This window comes from Siphateles boraxobius, unplaced genomic scaffold, assembly GCF_051911475.1.
Source record: "Siphateles boraxobius isolate OS27281-9 unplaced genomic scaffold, OSU_SipBor_1 7, whole genome shotgun sequence".
NCBI lineage: Eukaryota > Metazoa > Chordata > Actinopteri > Cypriniformes > Leuciscidae > Siphateles > Siphateles boraxobius.
The window spans coordinates 34,491,801-34,516,914 of NW_027509197.1; the positions used below are offsets into that span (position 1 = coordinate 34,491,801).

The 25,114-nt window shown below is 38.1% G+C and overlaps 1 protein-coding gene across 7 annotated transcripts in view; it reads left to right on the plus strand.

Moving 5' to 3' along the window:
• The window catches only part of adarb1b (adenosine deaminase RNA specific B1b), a 173,398-nt gene that overhangs the window by 96,886 nt on the left and 51,398 nt on the right, over positions 1–25,114 (plus strand). For 4 of the 7 annotated variants that reach the window (XM_077215673.1, XM_077215671.1, XM_077215669.1 and 1 more), the window contains exon 3: positions 14,763–14,811. The exons of the other annotated variants lie outside the window; for them this stretch is intronic. The gene's annotated coding sequence lies outside the window, so the exon portion shown is untranslated. The remainder of the gene's footprint in view (positions 1–14,762; positions 14,812–25,114) is intronic. 7 annotated transcript variants of the gene reach the window in all.

Consider the following 25,114-nt stretch of genomic DNA (forward strand, 5'->3'; position numbering starts at 1 on the left):
TGACCTCAGCGTCTATTCATGTCAAATAATGGCCTTAAGCTATTCTCTTTCGTTGTTTGTGTCCTTACAGTTCTGTTTTGCTATGAGTAGTCTGATATTCTGTGATGAACAGAGAGGCACATAGAATATTAATATTACATTAGTATCAGGGATTCCTACCTGTGTTTTTGTAGCTTCAGAGAGTTGTGATCCTTCAAATACATGTATTTCAATCGTCCAGCTCTTATTAACAATTGATATGCTTGTATTGATAACTCAAGAGATCTTGCTTTGGTGAAATGAACCCCTCCGAGGTTGCGTTATATCTACACACTAAAAAATGCCGGGTTGTTTCAACCATCAGCATTTTTTAGAGTTTGACTTTGTAACATCTTTTCACTCTGTTTGAATTTTCGTCCAATTTAAACATTTTACAGTTTGCTGGTCACTGAAAGCTGGTTTTTGTGAAGTGGATGTTTATTAATTTCAATTATTGCTTTTTATGAACTTATGTTTGGATGAATGCCAGTTCTGTTGATGAATAAGGATTTTAGTCTCTATATGACTTTTTAGCTTATATAGAATATTTTTTAAAAATTGTTATAAAATTATATGAAATCCTATTATGTGTAATATATTTTAATTGTATGACATGCTCTACCATGCAGGGTCAGTAAGATAATTCAAATATTTTTGAAAGAAGTCTCTCACCTAGTCTGCATTTATTTGATAAAAAAAATACGGTAAAAATGCTAATATTGTGAAATATAACAACAATTTTCTGTTTTAATATACTTTTAAATATCATCTATTTTTGTGATGGCAAATTGTCCGTTACTCTAGTCTTCAGAGTCACATGATCCTTCAGAAATTATCCTATTAGGCTGATTTGAAACATTTATCATTTTTATCAATGTTGAAAACCATTGCATGTGCTGCTTTTAAATATTAATGTGGAAATTGATGAATTTTTTCTAGATTCTTTGTTGAATCCAAAAGTCAAGTAAAAACAGCATTTATTTAAAATGGAAGTTTTCTTTATTGTCTTTACTGTCACTTTTGATTAAATTGAATGCATAATTGCTGGATAAAGTTAATAAAAAAAATTAAAAAATCCTACTGACCCCAAACTTTTGACAGGTCGTGTATTGTTTTATACTTTATAAGTAAGCTTTCACATGGCTTCAGAAGACTTGTAATACAGTAATCTAATCTTATGGACCACTTTTATTGTGCTTTTTTTAAATTCTTTTTTGAAGGTTGACAGCCCCTCTTTAATTGTCTCTTATTAAATGAAAAAATAAACATGAATATTCTTCAAAAACTCACTTTATGTTCAGTGGAAAACATCATATGGATTTGAAAAAAGACTAACAGGCGAGTCAATACTGACAACAAAAGATGGTTTCACGAAACACTGAGTAAAATCAGTCACCCGGAATCAAACGTGTCCCATGTGTTTAAGGCATAACCCCTAGGACTCAGCTCTGACTCCGCATTTCTTTTCAACCAATGTCCTTCTGTAACATTTAAGCATGTTTCTCACGTTTGCCAGAGTTTTAACAATACAAAAAGCTATTTCCATGCCATACATTTTTCCTCTCACGCCTGCCGTTTTCAGTTCTCGTGTGACTTGCCGGGTAGATCGCTCATTCATCCTGGTGCTTCTCGGGGATCTGGGAGCTTTTTGCAAGTTCAGCGGAGTGGGAATTTCACAGTAGCTTAAGAGAGAAAAAACACACAGGAGATGAATGATGCCCTGTGCTCCCTGAGGGAAGATATCCTATGTATTAATGAGTGTGAGTGTCTGTCGCTCAGACAGGAGGTACTAATGACCCGTCTCAGCTGATCATCAGTATCTTTATTGGAATTCAACACACAACAAAGATCTTTTCTTTGTAATCCTGTGGGAAAAAATCTATTTCAGCAGTCTATGTTTTATAATCAAGTTTGCTATGTCCTTTAGTGGGCAAATTGAATTTAATGAAATGTCATGGTGGTCGTAGCCGAAATCCACATGGCGCTGTAATACGACAATAGTCTGGGGTGTTTGGGTAAATACTACCTTCCTGTGTATTAGAATCATGGACTTGCATGGGCATTTTAATATCTTAGAATTCAGATCATAAACAGGCTTGAGTTGAAATGGATCCAAGGGAAGGAGGCAGTTATGAGATGCAAACCCGTTTCTGAGAAAGGCAGAATGGCAGCTTTGTTCTCAAATTCCTCCAAGAAACAACGGGCTGCTGTGCGTCTGCGGTGAGGAATATGTCTGCGTGTGATTTATTGTGTGATATTTGAAATCGTAGTCAACATTTCAGCCCTGTCGGAAGATGGTTCAGCGCTATCTGATCAGAGTGGTGGTGTCAGATATTGTTGTGTTGGTGCGAGTGGATGAGAGGTTTTTAAGTTTTTTTGAGTATGAGGGAAAGGCTTTAACTTGTGGCAAATACAGAAAAAAAAAAAAGAAAAAAAAAAAAAAAAATATATATATATATATATATATATATATATATATATGCTTTGATTAGGGGTAAATATGTCAGATGTCCAAATAAAACTGGAATAATGGGATGATTAATAGAATTCTGAACTAATGGAATAACTTTTTCAGTAAATGGGAAATTGAAGCCTTTAAGCTTCAAAAAAGGAAGCAAAAGCATCATGAAAGTAGTCCATATGACTCATTCATAATATTCAAAGCCATCTAAAGTGCATTGTGCATTGTAACTGTGTGAAACTGAAAGTTTCAGACGGAAAGGTGTTATCCACTGAAAATTTTGAGTTGAATTAATTAACAAGTTTAATTAATTAATTGAAAAGATTTTATGCAAAATAATTGATTTATTCATAAATCAGACTTCGCTGTTTATCTCATTTCAACTGTCATGAATGCTTCAAGGAGTGCTGGGGCAGAAGTCAAGGTTTTGGGTGAGAAACGACTTAAATGGTCTTTCTTCATGAATCACAGACCATGTTTCTGATACTTTTGTGGTGCTTTTTACTTGTCTTTTGATGCTTAAAGGTTTCTGTACATTTTCGTTGTAATTGCGTGAAAACATTCTTCAAAGTATTTCCATTTGTGTTTCGCAGAAGCAAGTAACTAAAAAGGGTTTGTATTGACGGAAGGGTGAGTAAATGGCGACAGATTTATCACTTTTGGTTGAACTATTCCTTTAAAATCCAATATTATTTCCTGTAGTGTCGAGACCTGACTGTCCTCGTCAATTGTAATCTGAGCACATTACACTTAGCATACCTTGTCTTTTAACACGAGCAGAGTAACCTCTCGTAATAGTCTCTCATTATTTTCTCTTACTGAGGTGAAACCAGAACGTGTTTCCATTTCACAGGAGCTCCGTTTGTCATTGAGGGCCATTGAGAATCTACCCACAATGCCTTGTGGCCCATCAGTGGGTGCCGCTGGGTCTCCAAATTACCTTGTCCCAGCTGCTGCTGTTCTGCATGGTTGACCCCACGGAAAGGCTCTGACTGAATTGATTAGAGCCTCGAGCTGAAGTGATGATGTGTTTAAAGAGAGATGATAGAAAGTGTCATCATAATGGATTATGCTGCCAATCCATTGGTGATGCCTTGAATGTAAATTATGAACACTGAATATTGATTTTCGGGAGTAGCAAAGCATGTCGCTTGTTTCTCTGAATTTGAGGCTCATGACTAAATCACTTTGTGAAGTCGGGTGTAAGTACTGTAGGCCTAGATGAACTTATTCCATATGGATCTTTAGTAAATCCAGAGAATTTCCTGTGGGTGTGGCTAATTCAATGCAAAATCCAACTGATTAATTAAAAAATAGCCAATATGAGAATTCTAAATTCCTCTACCTAGCATTGCAATTCAACTTCTTGTGGGTGTGATCAATTCAAAATCAAAATGATTTAAAAGTGTACCAATTCTTAAATCCGGACTGCTCCAAGCCCTGAACATATCCTCAATGATATTAATACGGCATGAATGAATTCTTGTACCCAGAGTTCTCTGGTTGTACTCTTATGCAGTTTTGTTATATAACCTTATCCCGTTGGCTCAGTGCAGCAGTTTTTTTTTTTTCAAAGCGTTTGTGAGTTGGTACTGAAAACTAGAATTAAAAGAAAGTGCTCCTTTCCTTCTGACAACTCAATGAGCTTGTAAATATTTCAGAGAGTCTCAGAGAGCAAGAGAGACATGTAATGAAAGAGTTGTGTAGAACATGAATATGGGACTTTATATATTTAATGATAGCTCGAGGGTGCAGGAGAACAGCGACATGCTATTTCTCTGCAATGCCGACTTCGTTGAAAACCCTAGCACACTCAAGAAAAATAAACAACCCTGTAGAAAAGAAATGTTGGCACAGTGCAAACACAACCAGGCTTTCTAGTTTCTTATTTTTGTGCTGTAGTGTGATCACCTTCTCCCTCAAAAGATCATCTAAAGGTTGTGTTTGATTGTGACGATGGTCGCTATATGCTAATGACTGATCTGATATAGCCCGCGTCCTCTGAAGCCATTTACCACCTCCAGCTCCTTTTTATTGTCCTTCCTCAGGGCTTTTTGTGTCACTGAATTGCAGGTGGGGTTAATGAGGTTTTCTCTGAACATAATTCCTGTGTAATGATATACAGCAGATTGGATGAACCCTTTGTGCATATCAGTCTTTCTGTCAGGTGAACAGTTGCATGGGTTTGGCTTGTGTGTGTCTGGCTTGCTGCGTCTGGGAGTGTTGTAGATGGCCAGATGTTGTGTAGTGTTGGGATAGAGACAGAATAGAGTGCAGCCTGCTGTTGATATTGGATTGAGGATAGCTTGTCTTGTCGCTTTGAGCTTAAGACCTAATCAGATGGGACGGAGAACAAGGTCTCATACCATATACGCAGACATGCCTCTTCCCCCATGATGCTATTCAGGAATTACAAGCAGCCTTTACTTCCATGTTCAGCGGAAATGGCTGTGTTTGCTTTAGAGCGTGCCCACTGATTGAAGAGATGAATGCTGGGCAGACCGGCAGCCAGCTTTAAACTCTACGCCCTCCTGTACAGATTGCACTCATCACTGTTCAATGTTTTCCTTCCTGTTTCTCTTTATCTCATGCAACAACCTTGTATAAACAAGTTTGCTTTATTTTGGTCCATAGATTTAAGGTCAAGCTTTAGTAGTATTAAAACCTGTTTTTTGTTTTGATCAGTTAGATGCTGATTGGGAGAAAATCTCTTGAGCAGTGTCTCCCAACCCTAATACCATAGTACCATCAACAATCTGTCTCCTTAATCAAACACACCTGATTCAACTAATCTGTTCAATAGTAGACTCCAAGACCTGAAATGAGTCTGACAGATAAGATGGCGAAATATCCAACATGTGTATTGTTGGTGGTACTCCAAGACTCCTGTGATGAGAGAACTGTAATTCTGTATTTTCAGGTCTTTTCATATAAAGTTTGGTTACTGGTATTTAATGGGCAAATTTTCCCCCTCTGCTCAATGACTCCTCTTAATCTTCATAAAGGGATAGTTTACCTGAACACACACACACACACACACACACAAAAATCTCTCATCATTTACTTACCCTAATGTCGTTCCAAAAATGAATGACTGAAATACCAAAAATATTTGTTTCATCCGTTTTTGTCCATATTACGGAAGTCATTAAATCCAAAATTTTTGAATAAAGGTAGTTTGGAATGAATCTCAAACTTTGTACTGTATATTTAACATTAAAATGTGTTTATTCACTCTCAATTCATATAAAAACATCAATCAACACATGCATGCACAGACTAAGGGGCTGTTTAAACTACATGATGTTTTGGTTTTAGTTTCAATATGCAAGTTTTTTTTCTTTAAAACTGTCTCCATGTAGACAGCGAAAAACGCGTATCTCTGAAGACTATGACATGCATGACATGAACATGTATATTACATATTCAGTCTATTGTGTTTCATCGCCATGCAATGGCCTGGCAGCAGAATACATCGTTTTTGGACGTTTTCGCGGATCCGTGTAAATCGGGATCATTTTGACAATGGTGTTGTCTGTACGTGGATAACTCACAGCAAAAATTTCGCAGTTTTAAGCATATCGTTGTCATGTAAACGTACCTTAAATAAAATGTGGTAAAACAAACTTCAAAGGTCAATTGGCGTCAAATCTTACTGGTTCTCACACATCATGTGACCAAACGTCATGACATTTGAGGATCCTGTCACCATATTTGAATATAGTGTGTTTGTGTGTGTGCATTGCTTTAAGGTTTTGATTTGAGAGTGAGTAAAGACAATTTAAAAAAAATATATATTTTCATCATACAAAGAATGTTGCTTCAGACAACTTAAGTTCTTTTTTGGAGCTTGAAAGTTTTGAACTCTGTCGACTTTCATAATTTGGACCAAAACTTCTGGAGCATAATTCAACAAGTCGTGTTCTGCAGAAGAAAGAGTCATACAGGTTAGAAACGACAAGAAGGTGAGTAAATGATGACAGTGTTTGATTTGTGGCTGGTTCAAAGTTCTCTTCAAACCCACCTCAGTTCCCCCTTGAGTGAAGTGTGAGATCCCTCTTACTCTTTCAATCTCTCTTTTAGACACTTCTGGCCTACTTAAACACAACTGCTGTAACACAAGCTGGAGCACCTCAGGAGATCCTGCGTGGGAAAAAGCTTGAGGGTATTGTTCTGGTTCTCCGTCAAGAGTGGTAAACAGTGTTGTGAAAGATCTTATCCTCAGAGGTGTAACTGGTCTGGATTGTCACAGGTTGGTTCTGGACCATGGTAATCGCTGGGTTTCGGTTTCTGCCCCAGCAAAACTCAGAAAAAGGTTTAGTCTCATTGACTAATTTACAAAACGGGCTTTGTTGGAGTGTTTGTGTGTGAGGTGGTGTTGTACGGGGGGGGGTTTGTTACGATACTTTCCCCATTTGTCCTGGGCTAGAAGACTTCTTTGTTGGGTACAAGCTGCACTGCGTCACCCGTCGTTTTGTCGTAATACAAGGCCACCCTCTAAGACTTAGGAAAAGTTTAACTAAAGCGACACTATAGTGAGAGATCACCCTCTCAATTTTAAGGGTCTTCTACTGATTTTTCTCGCTCCCTGAAGGCCTAATCAGTGCTCAGGTGGCAAAGTTGGGTACCCGCCCTTGGCCTCAGAACTGCAGATGTCACCCGGTGGGTTCCATGAGCCCCAGCTGTGCTGGCCAGCTGGTTTCTGCACACTATCCTTGCTTCTCCCTGAAGACATGACCCAAATAGCAAGCCCCAGAGAATAGTGAAACACACCGCAAACAAACAACCCCAATCTGTCAAATGAAAGTAAAGAGTGGAGTTGCAAGAATGGTTCTGGATTTTTAGGTTTCAGGTAGATTACACATGGTCAAGTAGATACAATATGGCCTTTACCCATCATTCCACACTGTGACCTGTTCCTCTACTTCGCTCTAGTTGTCGTAACCCCTATTCTGGGGGTCCTATGGGAGTTGACAGTGTTGTTTCAGGCAGTGCGATCAACGTTTGAGATTGTCTCCACTCCTAAGTTGGAGCCAGGGAATGTTGTTCTCCAAGGAAAAACAGCAGAGAATTATTATCATGCCCAGTCCTGCAACATTCAGTCAGACCTGGACTATTGCGACACCTTGCCAAGAACTCACACGGTGACCATCGATGGTACTCAATCCAAAGAAGTTGTCTGTTTTTCTTTGGGGGGATTTTCTGCTTTGTTTCAACTGGACCAGAACATCTTATCCTGCTTTGGAGCCAACTAGTCTGCAACAGTGCTGTTGTGTTAGACCACTTACACTTAGACTTGTTTTAATGACTCATAGTAATGGGCCAAAGCTTCCAATCTCTTGTGGTGTAACTGGAGAATAGTTAGAGAAGGTCATTCTTCTGTAAATTATATCAGTTTTCTCCTCTACTTGTTAGCACACAGCAAGCAATACCCTGCAAGTTAATTACGTCCCTCTATACCTGTACTTTCAACACAGGAGCCTATATTGTTGATATTACAGAGGAGCTGGTTTACAAGGTACACTTTGATCAAATGTTTACACATCTCGGATTTATGTTTGCGCCTTGCCTGTGTATGCAGCGTTGACTTAAGGGAAATAGTAAAACCAGGCTACAGAGGATATTAGCCTGGCATCTTTAAATACATTTTATATCCTACTGACTTGGCTGTCGGAAGTTCACACTTAGGGCAGCAGCAGTAATTTTCCCCTCGTGTCTTTTTCACTGTCTAATGGCTTTATATTTCCTGCCCGCTCTGCCAGCGTAGCTGATGGGAACAGGAGCGGGGGGAAACAGTGTGGCAGTGCACTGCAGCAGAGATGGGCGCACAAGCTTCTGCTCTCTCTCTACGTCATCTTCATGAGAATCTACAGACTTGAGTCCCTGTGGGAAAATAGCCTCGCTGCAACTCCCGCATCCTCCCTCTCTCTCTCTCTCTCTCTCTCTCTCTCTCTCTCTCTCTCTCTCTCTCTCTCTCTCTCTCTCTCTCTCTCTCTCTCTCTCTCTCTCTCTCTCTCTCTCTCTCTCTCTCTCTCTCTCTCTCTCTCTCTCTCTCTCCCTCTCTCCATTCGTCATCCTAGCAGGTTCTGTCGCCCGGAGGAAGGCCTCTGAGTCTGGTGATGACTGACAGCATGAATGCCTCTGTTCTTCTTTGCGTTCCATGTGCACTCTACTGTAGCATCTTCTGGACAGCCGCCTCCATGTAATCTCTGGTACATACAGTAGGAGTTCCCTAATGTAGGTTTCAGTGAGTCTGAGTGCTTGTGCCCCCTTTAGGAAGAAGGTGGTGTTGCCTCTGTTGAGGTCAACTTAAAGGCCCATTGAAGTGCCTTGAAATGCGTAGTGTTTTTCAATGTGTTTACGTATTTTCCACTGAAACAGGAAAACAGGGTGGAACATATCGAGCAGCTCCTTCCCTTTTTTAAAATGGCCAATACCGTTTCGTTTATATCACAGCTCGGCCAGAGCTGTTGAGCTCAGCAAAGCCGCATTTGACGGCTTATGGCAGCCACAGTGTAATAGATTCCCCTTTTAGATGTAACAATGAAACTGTTACTTAAGCAAAACAGTGAACATAATCATGCTAAGGATGTGCAGTTTAAAAAGTGTGTAATCTATGTAAGTGCATGGCATTGGTGTTATCTTTTCTACTTGTCAGTGCTGTTTGTAAAGCAAAATCTGTCTAACCGTTTCTCCTTGTGATCTACTCATGTCTTTAACCCATTAGAATTGTACACATAATTCTATATTTTAGAGTCCGATACGCTCTGTGGTCTGCGCTGACTCTCACATATGATCACTCTGTGCTATCATGTCTCTGGACCGGAGGTGGTTTCCGTGACACTAATGCAAAACCAGATTTCTTTCGCCCCAATGGAAAGCATATTTACACTGTCTGAATCATTCCCTTTCCCCTATTTAGTGCATTATGTGTCATTCACCATATAGAAAAAAGTAATTGTGTTAACAAGAGACCGATTTCAGCCGCAGCTTAAGTGTCCATTTAGTGTAGGGGGCGGGATGCTTCAGATACTAGAGAGCATTTGATTGGACAGAAAATCCAATTAGAAGTTGTGTGCAGAGTGAGTGCAGAGTGCAGAGTGATGTCATCAAAATTGTTGATCCATATTGGCAGAAGTAAGAGACTGTAAGTTTTGAATGCTTATATCTTAATATGGATCTTGTCATTGCACACTAGCTTATAGATAACAGGAAGGATAAGATTCATAATAAAAGGAAAAAAAAACGTAAATTTTGATTTCAGGGGGACTTTAAGATGCAGTGAAATAATAATAATGATTATTATAATTTAGTATTTATATTTCTTTATTTTATTTGATGTCTTTGTTTTTATCTTATTTTACATTTTGAAATGTTAGACCGCTTGTGTTGTTTCATTGTTACACCTACTGTTTATTTCCTCTCTAACTGTACAGGACCTCAGCAGTAGAGAGAATCACTCACTGTAATTAGTTTTAAAAAATAGACACATTTTATTATTTAAGAGGTATCGTTAAACATTAGATTAACCCTAGTACTAACATATATGAAACTGTGGGTTGCAAACCGTACGGTTCTTGTTTTATGGGAACCGTTTCAACCCTGCCTGATTTCTCACCTACAGTAAGCTGTCTGTTGTTGGCAGGGGTTCCTCATTCCTGTATTTTTTTTCTCCTCTCCTCCCTGTTATGTCTGGAGGTGTGATTTATGTATTCTTTTATTGAATTCCTGTGCTTTGTTTAAACTGAATATGGCAGTGGTGTTTAGCGATTTTCTCAGTTTACTTGGCAGCTTTAAAACCGGTCTCATATGGTCTGCTTTGATCTCGAGACATTCGAACGCTGTTCAAGACATGGCGAACGTGTGTGATTTATGAAACCTCTTAACATATGCGATACTCTACAATGAGAAGGCTTGTAATTGGCTGAGATGTTTTACCTGCTCTGCTGGTTTCTAAAATTGCATGTGCCAAAAATGTAACTTAGAGCTTTGTTAAATGGGAAGTTTCTTCTTATTTGTTAACTATTCCCGTAAACCTTAACGAGAAGAAAAGTGAGTGCACAGAGCTTGTTATCGCCTCTTTTTTTAGACCACTGAAAAAATGCGATGTTGACAGAAGAGTAATTTTATCGTTGTAATGAAGAGTGTATTTGCAATTAGCCTTTTGTCCTCTACAGCTGAAGTTCAGGCTCTCGGATCCAAACATGCGTGACTCCCTCATCCCAGTTAGCCTGACTGAGGAGCCTGTCGTCTGAATGTCTATGCTGGTTAAAGATACACCACTGAACATTTTAGCTGTGGTCACACAATGCTCTTAAATGCAGATTGTGGTGCATTGCATGGCTGCTATCTGGCTTATTTGCTCTGCAGTAGAAACTTTTCATCTCATTTGATGCTGTGGCCCCCTAATTGTGAGGGACCCTCTGGCATTTCCAGCCCTAAAGCTGTTGCTCAACCATCAAAATGTATTTATTATAATGGAAATAAATCTGACCCTGAAGAAACTGGCTGATGAGATGCTTGGACAGTTTTGGAGAGCACATTATGCCATTGTTTTTTTAGGCATTGTTACCTCTGGGAGGCTGGAATGTTTCTCTGTCTTTAGATAGTCACACTAGCTTAGTGTGTATAAGCCGTTTCTGGGTTTATTTAACCAGCATGATGAGTTTGTTTTGATATTCTCTGTAATGTAGTTGAAGCTTGTTGGGAGAAAACCATTTGGGAGATGCAAGAAAAGGGCAACAGCGCCCCCCTGTGACCCAAACACTGTTCTCATGCAGCAGAAAACTATTTTATATTAAATGATTCGTTTGTTTTATGGATTAAAATATTGGATTATACATTTAGCAGATGCTTCTATCCAAAGTGGCTTTGCATGTGCCAGTTGATCTACAAGAATTACAATTGATCTGACTACTTTTGAATATTATAATGATTATGCAAATTTTTTTTTTGTCTTTTAAAATGTACAGTAGATATAGAATTTCTAGAACACACACTATAACAATCTAATGTGATGCAATCCTGGTTTACGTGACTGTTTTCCTCCTTATTGCTTGATAACTTATGAAGTAAGGACCTAAAATGACAGTACTTTTAAAACCTCTCAGGCATTTTACTTGGAAAGAACATGCAGACTGCAACTGACCTCAAAAAGTTCAAGGCTGACTTTTCATGTGTGGTTTCCTGCTGGTTTCCCAGCGGCCCGACCCGCTCTCTTTGGTGTTTGACGATAGCTTCAGTAAGATGCTGAGTGCTTCTCTTCAGTGTGTGCTGAACTCAGCTGGCCATAAGTGAAAGATTTGATTTATATGCCTCGCAGCTCACTTTCTGAATCTGAGCTGTCCTAAAAAAAGTGTGTATGCAAGAAATGGATTGAGGGGCGCCCTCAGACTTTTACTCCTGTGTATCAGCATTCACCGGAGAAAACAACCTACATGTCATTCCAAACCTAGATCACTTTCTTCTGTGGAATACAAATAGAAATATAAATGATGAAAGTAAATGCTGACCAGGAATTATAAAAAAAGTAAACATATTTCAAGACTGAAGGCGGATGCAAGCTTTGTGTAAGGAACAGACTAAAATATGTTTTCACTATTGTTATCAAATACTTTATTGTGGCTTTTTTGAGATTTTAGGAGACCTTAGTCCTTATTCACTTTCAGTGTATGCACTGCATGTCAAAGTGATTTTCTCAGGATACTCATGTCAGTTATATTGGCCTATACAATTATTATTTTAGCAAATGCTTCTATCAAAAGTGTCTACTTTTCTAGCACCTCTTGAGCCACAGTAATTACAAATTGTCTAGCAATTGTTTTATTAATGTTAGAATAATTGGGCAAACGTTTTTGTGTATATGATGTACGATATGTGAAGTTTATTAAAAGCATGCTTGCCCAATCAAATGTGATGCAATCCAGGTATTAGTGGCTATTTCTTCCTTTTTGCTTGATTTTCATTGGGACATTATTTTGTCAGGTATTCATTTTTGTTATGACAGGTTCAGTAAGTAAACTGATTCAGACTTAGACATCTTTGCAAGAACCAGCTCTTAAAAGGTTCTTAATTTTCTCTTAATTCAATCAAAAATGTAAATTATTATCATTCACTCACTCTCATGTCCTTTTCTGCGTAAGCTACCTCCAAAGAAGATATTTTGAAAAACTTTGACTTTCATTGTATGAACAAAACTAACTAAATGAGGGAGAGAACATGACAGAATTTTTTGGTTAACTATCCGTTTAAAGTCCCTGTAAAGGCAAATTAGAAAAAAAATTCTAAACACATTATAAATGTTAGAAATGTATTGCTAAAACATATTACAAAGACTGTGAACTGTGAAGTACTGAATTGTGGAGTTAGACCGTTAAACAGTTTTTCACCATTGCTATTTTCAGGATTTTTTGGGCGGGTCTAAAATGGGGCTCGATGACGCACTGGAGCCCCTGAGCTCCTGGACACGCCCCTACTTGATGACGCACTGGAGCCCTTGAGCTCCTGGACACGCCCCTACTTGTTGACGCACTGGAGCCCTTGAGCTCCTGGACACGCCCCTACTTGATGACGCACTGGAGCCCTTGAGCTCCTGGACACGCCCCTACTTGATGACGCACTGGAGCCCTTGAGCTCCTGGACACGCCCCTACTTGATGACGCACTAGAGCCACTGAAGCTGGCGGCTCCACTAACAATATAAATAGAGCACATTCGCATCAGTTTGCCGCTCAATCGTGAGTTAATGTCAGTACTACTATAGTTACTACAGCGTACAGTTTGCTAGTTATGTCTTCGTCACGGAAATGTGTACTACCTGGATGCGATCATGTACAAAACAGATCGGTGTCCTTATTTAAATTTCCTAAAAACGATCACATCAAGAAGAGGTGGATTAATTTTGTGAAGAGCCACCTTGATGGATAGCTGAGGATCACCACCAAAACCCGCCTCTGTAGTGATTATTTTACACGGGATAGTTTTATAAACTTTCGTCGGAGACAACTGGGATTCACTGATAATCCGCTATTACTGGTGAATGGGGCCGAAGTTGCGCCGACAACTGGTGCCATCATCGGCCCACCAATGCGTGCGTGCCCACCAATGAGTGTAAGTTTGTGTGCTTATGTTATAACGTTAATTAACCTTTAATTATGCTGCTAGGAGCATCCATTCCGGCTCTAGCGGGTGACAGTTGAGTGTGGCAACGGCAGCTTTACCGCGAGTGGGCGTGGTTTCAGCGCAGCCAGCGGACACGCCCCCAGCGTTTGAGAGCAGAGACTACTGCTCATTTTTTCAAGATTTTAATAGCTTATTTTATGTACTTGCCGGCTTTTTTTTTATCATTCAAGTTTGGCTGGGTGGCTAATAACACATTTTTCTGTGACATGACAAACTCAGAACACATACTTAATTTTGACTTTACAGGGACTTTAAGTGTACATGCAGTCACTGAAGACAGGAGAAGTAGAAAGATACTGTATTATTATTTATTGTATTTTGTATTAGTTTGTTCTCTGCAATACCCTGCAAACTGAGTAAAATATACATATTCTGCTGTGCCACTGATGCATCATCGCTGAGTGAACACGCAGAGGCTGTCAGGGTTAAAGAGATGTACAGGTTTGGCTGGCCACTGTTTTTATTGGGCTGCTGTTTTATATTTCCTATATAAAGCGTCCTGTTGCTGCTTTTGCCCTGCAGATCTTCCTAGTGATGCAAACAGTCATTTAAGGACCTCGAAGGATGGAAGCTCCTTCCTTTTAGCGTTTCTGCTGGCATATATGACCCGCTATTATTGTGAGATTATCACCCTTCTTTCTTTTCCTTTCCTCTCCTCGTTTTGCATCTGCATTCTGATTCCAGGTCATTCCTCCCTCTGCTCGGCCAGGCCTTTGGATCGAGGGACGGTTATTTTTCCTCTTCTGCTTTTATGAGGGACATTTACAGCTGAGGTCATATTGTTCTCATGCTCGCGACACGTCACCTGATGCGTTTAGCACAGCCGTTTGGTGAGGCTTTTGCGGCGTTCACCTGCAGGTGAAAGTTTTTAGACTCTCCTTATCTTGGAAAGTTGATGACGTGAAGGGATTGAAACTAAATCTGCAGTAGCTGGAGATTGCATCTAAACTCTACTGGCAGTGTGTGAGTAGATAATGTGTCTGTGAAGTTGTGTGGAATATCGCTTTACACAAAGGTAGGCACTGTTTATTTGAAAGTGCATCATGTTAAACTGGAACTTGGTATTAAAATCTTTATTTCTGTTTGTTTTCTTGTCTATGCAGGCTAGGTGATCAAGCAGGAGTGCTGGTCTGACAGCAAGCGAAAACCCAGGTGTGTATCTTCTGATTTCCTTTAGTCTAATAATTTTAGCAAATTTTGCTTGACCAAAGCGACAATGTGCTGCTCTTCAGTGGAGTTTAGGCAGTGTGAGTTGTGACTGTTCATTCGCTGATGCCCAGATTCAGTCTGTTTAGCAATTATTGAATTTTATGTTATATGCAATCATTCTGTAATCTGTCTATGATTTGAATTAAGTCACTTATGCTGACCAGGTCAGCATGAGATCAGAAATACAGTTAATAAAAAGTAGCATTGTGAAATAGTATTACGATGTAAAAACTCTTTCTCTATTGTGATATATTTTCAAATGTGATTAAATCTGTGAGGCAAAGCAACGTTTTCAGCATCATTACTTCAGTGTCACGTGATCCTTCAAAAAACCTTATGATATGATAATTTGGTGCTCAATAAACATTTCTTATCAGTCTGGAAAACTGTTGTGATGCTTAATATTTTTGTGACATTTTTTGATGAACAAAGTTCAAAAGAAAAGCATTTATTTGAAATAGAAATCGTTTGTATCATTATAAATGACTTTACTGACACTTTTGGCTAATTTAAGGATTTATGGTAGTGTAAGTGGTTCAGTATTGAATATTGAAATGCCTTGGTTATTTTTTAACTGATGGGGTGTCTAGTGTGTTGCCAAGGTCAAAAGTTTCAGTGAGGTAAATGTTGCTTGCTTGTATTCACACTCAGTCATTGCATTCTTGAATGTGTTTGAGGTAATGCTGTAGTTCCACCTAATCCCGTTAGAGGGTGCTGGAGAGTTCCTTTACACCTAGTGACATCATCATTCACACATTCTGCTTCTGTGTTCAGTTGTGGAAACCTGCTAATTTACTGGATACATTATACCAGTCTACAGAGCAGCTTCCATCTTGCTTTTTTATCCACAGAATCTAATCAAAATATTTGCTGGCGCCTTTTATGGGGGGGAAAATGGTGTTTGCAATTTAGCATCGAATGAACCATTTTATTTGTACTGCATATGAGGTTTTGCAAAAATTACCAACATTTTTATTGGGGGGTCTGAGTGATGCTGAAGGAAATCAGTAAAGATGTTAAACTAGTTTTCTAGGCTCTTAGAATAGTTAGGGATCTCGGGTCTGGGCTGTTTATAGATGTCTGAAATATCATTGGATGTGTTGGTCTACTAAAATCTTGATTATTTATTTGTTTTGAATAGTTGTGCCTGAATGTATGTGGTTCATAGGGTGTTTAAAGTGTAGTAATATTACTGGATGAGGTGCAGTGGTTTGCTTTGGCCTGATGATGGCGTTAGAGTAACTTCCAGATCATGAGTTGATGTGGAGCAAGTGAGCAGATCTAGACTGCTTATTGATTAAAGATTTCTTTAATTGCACTGAACAGCTGTTGCATTTAATATTCTAGTGATCATGGCTGGTTAAACCTGAACTTCTATTTGGCCAGTGGCTTTGGAAAATGTTGGATATTTTATTCCATTTTCTGCCGACATCAGATATCAGCTCTGAGATTCTTCAGAAGTTGCAGGGATGTGTGTGTTCTGTATCAAGTATTAGACGTATGGGGGAGAAAACCCCAGCTTGAACGCAGCTGAAAGTGAGTGAGATTATATTAAGTCTGTGTTTTCTTTTACCATCTTAAAAATATCTATAAAAAATGAGAACACATCCTGTGAGAACAACCCTTTAGACTAATTACTACATTTTTAGAAACTTTACCACCAGCTTTGCTGTCTATGGTGATTTAAAGAGAAAAAATATGCTCATATAGCAAATTTAAAAAAAAAAAATATTTCAGCTTGAGTTTATTTTATTTTAAGTTGCATTTTGTTGGTTTTGGCCTTCTTGCAGTTAAAAAAAATAAAAGCATGCATTTTGTGCAAGAATATTGTTTTGGTTGTGCTTTATCTCTGTGTGATTGTGTGGACAAATATGACGCTTCACAGTAGACAATGCTTTGCAATGAACTCTACATATGGAAATGTAACTGTTGATAAATGAGTAATAAAAACGCCATCTCTGCATTGCCTTTATAACATTTCAAATCCCTCAGTTCTCGACATCTCCGAAAAGCCAAGCCGATGTTGATTCTTGTTTTATTACGAGCTCTGTTTTTAAAACGAGTGATTCTCCGGTGGTTCAAAATGTGGCATGTTTCGTCAACCTTTTTCTCTCGTTATGACAACTAACCTATGCCACTCCCACACCATACATGCGTAAAAGTATCCATTTTTTTATTTTTTTTATTCCATGGCAGAGCATACTGCACCTGAACATGAACTAAAATGCGAAATAAAAGCATTCTCATCATATATAACCTAGAAGTCTAGGATGTCAGGGGAGTAAACTTTTTTTTAACTGAACCCATGCTTTTGATTGGCTGAGGGTTCATTGATGTCATTACCTGGACTGCTTCTCTTGCCTCAGGTAAAATGGCAGGATGCGTGAAAGAGAAGGGAAGTGAGAACACAAATATCCAGTGCTCTGTTTACTCAGTCTAACCTTGTAAAGCTCTACTAGTGTCCTCTCCTCCGAGCTCCCTGCTTCTCTCTCTCTCTCCTCTCACCAAGTACCGAAAGGAGAGGAGGGGGAGGAGAGCATGCGTGTGTGTGTTTGTGTGTGTGGTAGAGCTGAAAGTGTGGAGCGAGGGAAGGGGGCTGGCGGCGCACACCTTCACCGAGTGGCTCAGAAACACAGGACAGTGCAGTCAGGTATCTTCTGTCTCCGTCTCGAGCGTGGGGGTCAAGCGAACATGGCCCTGTTTGTGGACTCTGCGCACTGCATGGGGGCCTACTACTGCCTCATCAGGACCCGGTTCAAGCGGAGGCGCAAGAAGCGGTCCGAGCGGAAAGGTCAGAGCGCTTTCTTTAACGGGCCTGACGGAGATCCGTGAACGGCTTCTAAAACTTGATCGTACGCGGTGCTTTCTTCAGTGCGTGTGATTTGCATTTCTAGACAGACGTATAATAGTTGAGATGAAATACTTTAGGGAAGTGTACTGTGGTCTTACATTGTAAATGTTTTTTCCGAAGATCATTGGAGTATGTTTTTGAAGAAAACCCTATTTCAGTTTTCCTCTTCCAAATTTGCTGATTCTTTGTAATTATTTGGGAAATTTGCTGGGAGTTTCTGAGAAAAACAAAAATCGATTCAACACCAAATTTAGTGTACTGTGAACTATTTTTGAAACTAATTCTTCTGTAATTTTTATCCATCATTCCCTCATATTAATGAGTGAGTACATGTAATATTGTTAGCTTTTTTATTTGTCACAATGCAGGATCATTTGAAATTAGTGAAGGTAAGAAAGGCACTTTTTATTGTTCTGTCTGGTCAAATCTAAAGCTCGTATTACAGTTTTATGATATTCTGGATAATACAGCTGTGTTCCTTTGCTAAAAATTATGAAAATTGAGTAAATAAGTTCAGAAATTTCAACCACAAGAATTTAGAAATATCATGTTGTCTGCAGGTTCTTTCCAATAATCTTATATTTATAATCAAGTCCTAAATATTGTTTTTGCATGTATCTAAAGTTGGTTCAGCAGTTTGTTTTTAAAATCTGCTTGGATATTAATTTTCCATGAACTAAATTAGTGTAGCACTCAAGTTTTGTTTTTTACTCTATTTTAGTTCTCACATTAAAATCTTTGTTTTTAATGTATTTTTCTTTATATGAATATTGATGTGGTCAGAATTAGTTAATCTGAGAATTTGTTTTTTTTTAGCCAACTCTATAAACTATATAAAGATGATGAGGATATTTAAGTCCTCAAATCTTTTTTTTTATTTCTTGAAAGTCCTAAAAGGTCTTACATTTCATTCCCTTATACATGCAGATACCCTGAAGATTGTGATATATTTAAAATATAGGCTAGGTTCACATAGTATTGCATTGGCATAAAAAATTAAAAGGCAGCATTTTCTTTAGTGGTTTGTATTTAAGCATGATTCAGTTTCTTGCTGCAGGAGTTATCTATTTTGGTAGTGTTTCATGAATGATTTACATTGATGTGGTTAGTTTAGGTTGAAGGATGAAGTGAGATGCTGTTCTCGCTGAAATTGTTGTAGTCTGCCGTGGAATGAGCAACTTGTGTGTCTAATGGATCACCATGGTGATGAGATACAAACTGAAAAAAACTAAGATCGCTTGCAAGCATGCGGAACATTGAATTCTACTGAATTAGTAAACTTCAAAAACTATATATAGATATAATATAAAATTAAAAAATATATTTTTATGGAAAATTCTGCTGTGATCCTCCCTGCTATCTGACTGATATTTTGAGATCCTGAGGTGTCACACTTGTCTCTTAAACGGCTGTCAAGAGCAGAAATGAAGGCACTCTCTCCCTGTCAGTCATGTCATGAGGTGCTGTTTTAGAGAGGAGTGGTCTAAAGGGAAACATCGCTTTCAGCAACTTTAACTTTTTACTTGCTTAACTCCCTTCTTTTTTTTTTAATGTAATTTTATGAGTCCTTTTGAAATGTTAACTTATAATTTAGTTTTGATAGGTGTGAAATCTTATTTAAAATGGGAACATTATTTTAAAAGCTTCTTTTGCACAGTCATCGGATTTTATAAAGGAAGGACTAAAGTGTGTATAAATAGTTAAAGTTAATTAGCTGCTTTCTGCGGTAGGTAATGGAATCACAGTTTGTGAATGTCAGTTTGAGATCTACATTTCAGTTACCTTGACCCAAATCTGCCTTGAGGACTTTTTGGGAAGTTTACATATTTTTTAGTTAATGTGTGTATAATTCTGTCCTACTTTGGAATGTCACAGTACTTGGTTTAAGTGTTTAGTGGGCACTATGTATGTGTATGTTATCGGTGTAAAGATTCAAAATACTCATGGTTTGGTTTGTATCATAGTTTTAGGGTCATGGTTTGGCCCAACAATAGTTTTCTGCTACGGAATTTGAATAATCAATTGAAAAATTACACTGCATAGTCTTCAAATTAAAGATTAATCCTTATTAAAGTTGCTAAAGTTATTCAGTCAATAGCAGTGAGTGATTTCTTTGTCATTTGATTAACAAAGACACAGTACGCAGCAGGAATATTAGGCGTATGTCACTTTAACTCTTCGGGGTCGCCGATCACGCCGGCGTGATCAAGTTACATGACCAGTTTAAGACGTCGAAGCATAAAAACAAAGTCACGTTGAGCACTGCCGTCCACTTCTGTCGAAAGTGCTGGCTTGAAATTCTATTTTACTTTTTGTTTTGTGTTGATAGACCAAGTAAAAACGGAGATATGATCATTTAAACTTTATATAAAAAATACTGACGCGTTCGTAAAAGAACGCAAGATGGGATGCGACAGGCGTTGCATTTATTCTAATAACTTCGTCGGTTTTTGTCATAAAACAAAACGGAGAAAAATGTGTGAATCTGCTGACTCTGCTATTCAGGCTGCACATTTTAGGGAATGGAGGAGGAGCCAACTGAGCTAAGACGCAAAATTGAAAGGCAGAGGATTTACGGAGTTGATAAAGAGAGACATATATACGTTATATATAGAGAGAGAGATTATTGCTAGTTTTTGGAAGAGTTTGAGTAGATTTTGAGAGTAGTTTAGGAGTAGTGTAGATAGTTTAGGAGTAGTTTAGGTAGTTTAGGAGTATATTTAGCTAAACTGTTTTGAGGAGAGGCACAGATAAAAAATAAAAATAAAAAACACCTGATATTTGCTGTAAATAGTTGTATGTATAATTTGATTTTGTGTTCATTTTACCTATTGTATGGTATATTTGCACTATTGAGGAACCCCTCTTACTCAAGGAATGAAATCCCTGTAATGTAGATATCTGTGTAATTGTACATGAATTGTTTTGTAGAGTTTCTAAGCAAAAAAGAAAAGAAAAAACGCCTATTGCCACACCTGCTTTTTGCTGCATATAGTTTAATTTTATCTCGATTTTACATTTTTTATGTTGTATTTGCACTATTTACGAACCCTCATACTCTGGGAATGCAAGGCCTTAAATATAGCTCTCTGAATAATTGTGTGCACAACATTTTTTAAAAAGTGGCTGAGCTAAAAAGAAAGAAAAAAAGCCTATGGCTACACACGCTTTTTTTTGTAAATCATATTTTTTTTGTATATAGGTTGATTATATCTGAATTGTACCTGTATATGTTGACATTTACAACTTGTGTTTACATTTTAAACCTTTTAAAATGCTTCATTGAGCATGTTTGTGTTTTTTGTAGTAGAAAAGCTACAATTTTTCTATTCGGATTTTGTGTTTTTTGTGTGATTTTGTGTCCAGTATGTTGATAGAGTACATCAAAGTGAAAAACTAATTGTCTGATCATATAGGTGATGTTGTGCTGAAAAAAATTATACCAAACATTGGTATGGTAAACATTTTTTTATGTTGCAAAATTTAAAAAAAATAAAAGTACTCAAAAACGGCCAAAATAGCCCAAGACTCCGAAGGGTTAAGACATAATGCACAGATATACTGATATATCCAATGTACTGGTAGTGATGTCAGGAGTGCACTTTAAAATGCTGTCCAAGTAGGCAGCTCACTAGTTGTTGGAGCAGAGCTCATGTGTTTCTCCAGCTGTCCCGGAGCGGGGTGAGGTATTGGGTGTCACACTCAGGCAGTGTGTGGATAAGCCCAGGCAGGAGGTTTGGTGGCAGCCGCTGAGGTGTGCGTTTAGCGGTATTATCCAAGCATTCGCCGTTTGCCTTCACATTCTGAGCCACGCGGGTTGAGAACTGAGACCTGTCATCCAAGCAAATCCTCCGCTGCTGAAGTGGGTTTTTTTAGCATGCCTCACACCCCCTAATGCGGCCTGGCAACTTAAGGCGGCTTTGTCAAACCCGTGAGTTTGTCTCCTCCTCTTATCTAGGGCAGAAAAACGGAGGCTTGATTCTCTTTAAGAAGTCTTCTGCTAATGTAATTCCCTCACTTACGGGCCTGATTGGGCCACATTGTGTCGGCGCCGTCTCTCTGTGTGGTTGTAGCCTGACGTTGAGCTGGCTCTAAGATATCTTTGGAACTTTAGGGGCTTTGCGTCACTCATGGTTCCAGCAGCATTGGTGGTAGTAGTGAATGTCCTGTAAGGATATGGTGTGGCATTGAAAATCACAAAAATTACAATGTGGGTGTTAAAATTAGGTGTAAACTGTAGTCCAAGCTGAGAATCTATACACAGTCCTCCACCTTGTAGAATCTCGAAGATGCTTCTCCTTTTTTTTTTTCTTCGTTTTATCGAGTTATTTTTGTTGTATTTTTCTTCTCATTTTTCTTATTTTTAATGTTTTTTTTATTTAAAAAATTATTCTCTGTAGATATTGCATAAATAAGACCACACTCGTGCAGGCAACATGTGATGAAATACTAAACTACTAAAAATTATTTTTGTTTATTGAAAATGTAATGAAATGAAAATGGAAAAATAAATACTACAATAAGTACTTAAACTTGAAAAACTTTAACAAAAATTAGAAATGTTGCATTGGCAGCTAAGTGAACTAAAGTAAGTTTTTGGTCTAAAGTACTATAACTGAAATAAAATTACTTTAGTCTGAAGTACTAAAACTGAAATTAAAAAAAATAATGGAGAACTAAACGGAACTATTAAAAAATAAAAAAACAAGACAGCACATAACAAAATTAAAATGAAAACTGAAAATATAAACATAAAAGCTATTATGCTATAATATATTATATTAATATATTATATATTTCATAACTATAATAGTATGCAAAAATACTAAAATAACAATAAACCTTTTTTTTTTAATGCTAAATTTGCTCTTGCAGATTGTACAAGGACTGTGTAAATTGAAGCATCAGGGATGTAGTTGAGATCCTTGTGTCTGCTGTGTCATTTAACCCTCTCCAGTGGGCCACTGATGGCATGGAGGAGAGTTTTCTGCCCAGCCAGCAGACTGGAGGAAATGAAGCTTCTCTGATGGAGTGAATGGAACGTGTGCAGTCTGATAATGGTGTATCATGGGGAAGATCACCATTGCTCTCCTCTCTTTATTATTTTATATGAACACACACAGCAGCTTTACATACATCTCTCTTTAGAATCTTCGTATGTCCATTAAACTAGATATTGAATTTCATTTTTTTTTCTAAACATGTTTTAACTTAACTAGTCCGTAAGATTGTTTTTAAACTTGCTTAAAGGACAAGTTCGGTATTTTACACTTAAAGCCTTAAAGTTTTAAGATCGTTTCTGATGAAATAGATAGCAAAAGATGCTTTCCAACAGGTTTTATCGTAGTTTTTGTCCTGACTTAAAGGTCCCACATTATGCATAATTCACTTTTGCATGTTGTTTGGACATAAATGTGTGTTGGCAGTGTGTGTACACAATCACCCAATAGTGATAAAAACCCACTCACTCCTTTTTTATTAATCCCCATAAATCATCATCAGTGTCTCCCAACGACCTGTTTTCAGAATGCGGTTTTAGTGACGTCACTAAGTACAGGCCCCGCCCATGAGTGTTGACAGACACTGCCGTTCTAACACAGACCCGCCCTGATCGAGTTCACAGCTGCTGCACTGACGAGAATGTCTCCCAGGGTTGTAGGTGTTGTGTGTCTGGATGTATTAATCCACATAGCTCTCTCTATTTACTCCCGAAATCTGAGGCAGCCGCTGAAGACGAGGTGGAATTATTTTGTTTTTAAAGAAAATGCTCCCTCAACTCTAACGAAATTCGTTTATGTACTTGCGCACTTCTTATATCTTACCGTTTACTCAGCTCTTACAGTGAGTTTCTGAAGTAAAACTGACGCTTCATCTTTTGTGTTATGTACTATGAACTTTATTAAACTCATCAGTATATGTTTATCATTCGGACCTGGTCCGAAACCGCAGACTTGTAGGCTATTAATAGTGGATACATACAAGCAGAATACAAATATATTAAATGATCAAATATATTAAATAATTATAACCGTAATTAAACTACTAAACTATACCTGTTCCATCTCTATAGCACTCTGACTCTGTTGGCATTATTGTCCGACTCGAAATGAATACCGTTACTGAGAGTTTCTGATATTATTATCATCATTCTGTGAGATGAAATTGTCCTGAGACTTAGTGCGAGCTCTTGAAGCTCCGCCCCCTGTACCGTGCTCATTTGCATTTAAAGGGCACACACTAAAACAGCGCGTTTTTCTGAGCACCAAAAAATGACAATTTAAACATGCTGTAAAAAATGATCTGTTGGGTATTTTGAGCGAAAATTTCTCATACACACTCTGGGGACATCAGAGACTTATTTTACATCTTGTGAAAAGGGGCATAATATGGGACCTTTAAGTCAATGGAGTTGGACAAAAACCACAACCTGAAAAATCTGACCATTGCATCTACTGTAATGTTCTTGTGGCAATGCTGAGAATGCAACAACGCATGAGCCTAGAATCATCTATGTTGTTCACATACTTGCATGGAGTATGTTATTTTAGAAAATATTTTAGTTGGTTGTCACATTAAATTTAAATTTCTCCAGAAAACTGTGCAAACGTTTTTCAATAATGTTTCAAACCAAGATTATATATTCAAAACTGTAAATTACATTTCTGAGAACTTGCACCTTGGTTTTTAACTAGATTTTTAAAAGCTTTTTGTTTCTTTTTCATAATCTATGACATCCTTATTAAAATGCATTTTGTTTTGAAAATCTAAAGCTTTGTGTCTTTTTGTTTTATGGCTGTGTACTTTGTAAATGTATTACATTAGCTGCACATTATAAGCATAGTAACCCAATTGGCAATACTCAGTCAATCAGGCAATTAATTCTTAATTAAAAGCAATTAATAGAGCAGTTCTCATTCCTCTTAAGTGATACCATTAACCTTTTCTTTGCAATCGATTGAATTAGCTATTGCCATTGGAAAACAGAGACCATCCCAATGCCGCAGCTCTCCAGTCTAATTGAGACTCAAACCAGCACATGGTTGAGATGACATAATTAGCCTGGATCAGTGTGTGTGTGTGTGTGTGTGTGTGTGTGTGTGTGTGTGTGTGTGTGTGTGTGTGTGTGTGTGTGTGTGTGTGTGTGTGTGTGTGTGTGTGTGTGTGTGTGTGTGTGTGTGTGTGTGTGTGTGTGTGTGTGTGTGTGTGTGTGTGTGTGTGTGTGTGTGTGTGTGTGTGTGTGTGTGTGTGTGTGTGTGAGAGAGAGAGAGAGAGAGAGAGGTGGTTGTCATCCCTCCATCCCTTCATTTCTCAGGCTCATTAACTGCAGGTTGCAGTCTGAAAAACTGCTAATGTTTCTGAAATAATTCTTAAACAAGCTGCCCACCCATATATAAT